This window comes from Mytilus californianus, unplaced genomic scaffold (genome assembly GCF_021869535.1).
Source record: "Mytilus californianus isolate M0D057914Y unplaced genomic scaffold, xbMytCali1.0.p SCAF_8, whole genome shotgun sequence".
Classification (NCBI taxonomy): domain Eukaryota; kingdom Metazoa; phylum Mollusca; class Bivalvia; order Mytilida; family Mytilidae; genus Mytilus; species Mytilus californianus.
Genome location: NW_026262734.1, coordinates 81,594,813 through 81,597,721, shown reverse-complemented (window position 1 = coordinate 81,597,721; position 2,909 = coordinate 81,594,813).

Below are 2,909 nucleotides of genomic sequence, written 5' to 3'. Positions count from 1 at the left end.
GTGTGAAATTCTTGATAGACATTTTTAATTAAAGATATGTAGTTTATAATGAATCTATGCTTATCTCAAATCACTTAAGACCATGTTAACTTGCAATACGAAACAGAACCGTTTCAAGCAAATAACCATTATGCTATTACAATGACACGAGGTTGATTTCCTATAAGTGCGTGTGACATGAGATAACTTGCATTAAAACACTGGTCTATCACTGTGTATACATATACAACTATGTGATTATTAAAGTATGTTAAATTCATTTACAGATACTCCCTGATAAATTTAAGGGGCTATATGGTGGCCTTATCATACCTCCTCCTTTAGCATTATAATACCTATGATGATTAAGATAAGATATTCCTCATTATAAGAAACCAGGTTTTAAAAAGACATATTTGGAGTCTAAGTTTACCTTAGATGAGTTTGGTTATTTTTCATACGTCCTTTCTGGTTACATAGCCCTAAAAGGTTTTCCGTATTTATACATCAACGAATTTCAAAAGTTTGAGGTTCAGTGTTCATGATGAAGCGTTCGGACGCTAGAAATTTATTAAGGTTATTCAAATATGCAGACATTAATTACTTTAATCTGCAGGTCAAGATGCTGTCTTCACATAATTTTCCAAAAGAATATGCTATATGTAAAGCACTTAATCTCCCCAAGTCAAAATCAGTAAGCATGAACTTCACAGGGACTATCAAAACTTTACCCACAACATAAAGTTTCCTAAAGATAAAATAAAAGATACAAAAATCAAATACCAGGTCGATGACTTCAGACATGCAAAAACGCATGTGAATAACACTAAAGATATCCTTTTTTTTTATAAACAAATATATATCTGTGTCTACTCTTTCAGTAAGTTGTTTTTGTTCTGCATACGAAACTCATCTGGTTTTATCTCCTTGATGGATAAAAGTTCATTATTGCATTTCTTTCCATATTTATACCTAAAGTAAATATTTTTGTCCTGAAATGAACTAAACAGTACACACAACGGGAGTAAATTGTCGAGCAGTCAGGAGTGCCTGTAATTACACGTACTTTTGATTTTGTCACTGATACTTAACTTTTAGAATATTGTATCTTTAGAGATTATGCGTCTTTCTCCTCTTTTTGGTTGTCCCTTTGTATTTTCTTATCCTTTGCATATCAATCATATTTGTCAAGATATTTGAATTCGCAGTAGCTGCAAACAAAAATATACAAATATCATTCCAATTCATGAAGTAGCTTAAATAGTTTCTTTATAGGTCACAAGCGTAGGCAGACATCTGTAATTAGATATGCATAATGACATTTCATTGAAAAGTAGATTTTTTGCACCTGATTATGTCTTAATTAAGTCGACAGTAGTTTATCTACGTATGGAGTATACGTGTCTCAACTCATACGATATTCAAGAGCTTGCAGCTGCTACTAACATTTTGTGAAACGTCATCGGTGTCTGAGCAAAAATAAATGAGCCAGGGTTTTGTCAAAGAACGTCTTGTAATTTTTTCTGCCATACAAGTGGGAGCTCGGTATTTGTTAATGCTTTTTTGAAGATTTTGAAATTACCCAGGTGACAAATCTAGTGAATCCATATCTATCGTCCGAAGAAAGCTCAAAGCGCAATCACAAAGAATTAAAATAAGAACTTTTCAAACTCTTATTAGATTATTACTAAATCATATTATGATAAATTGTAAAGGACCCATAAACAAATGAAAATATAAGATCGATAGAAATTGTTCAGAGACGGGCGTCGAGGTAAGCATGTAACAGATATCATAAAAACAGCAGTGTATCTGAGATGTTAGACACCATGAATTGGCAAACTCTCCAAGAATGCCGTCTACGACCTAGACTAATAATATTTCAGAAAATAGTAAATGAAAATATGCATAATGTATTACATCAGAGTCGGTCTATGACAAGATCGTCTCATAAAGACTCCTTCAGACAAATTTAATGCAAAAACGACAGCTACAAATTGTCTTCCTGTTGTCAAATCATTAAGATTGGAACAAATCCTCCTCAGAAATAACCAAAAAACCTTTACAAAACCTTCAAGGGAGAAATCACTCACGATTTGCTTCTTTATACTCACCCACACCTAAAATAAATAGCAATCATGTTTTTATCATAAATAGAAAAATAATAAAAAATGAAATATTGGAAATAAAACAAAAGCTATATACTCTGAAAACAAAAGAAGAAAAAAAATGATACAAATATAAAATGATGAAAATAAACAATATCAAAACATAGATTTGACAATCTATATTCTGATAATAATTGATAAATTTGAAAACATATACAAGGCATGAACCGGAAAGTAAACATCAGTATGTTTACGGTTTTCTGTAACCAAACAAGATCCCTCGAAATGCAAATTCAAGATCAGTCAAACAAAATTACAATAACTTATTCGATTTATTCATCTCAATATTTATCCTGGTGTTAAAATAGTTTGAAAGTATTAGAAATATAATACCAAAGAAAAAAACTTTTGACACATTTTTTTACATGCTTTTTGGTTCAATATTTCAAATTTGTAATTTTATCTATCAGACAACTACGTTGTCATCTCTAACAAAAGTCAACACAGAGCTATTTGAGGACAACTCAGAAACGTCATTCGTTCTTGTTTTTGTCTCATCATTTTCCACCGATTAATTTCAACTACTAATGCAATGCATTGTGTTCATGTGTTGTTTTGATACGAGATCATTGATATTCCTTCCCAACATATTAGATCATGACTCGGTACAGGATATATAGCACTTGTCTTATGTAGAACACGAAAAATGCGATATGTTTAACTATTTTTTTCTTTCTTTTCTATGTTTAATTATTTATGTTGTTGTTTGTTTATTGTTGTTCTGACCTATTTTTCCTTTCTTTTCTACGTTTGATTATTTCT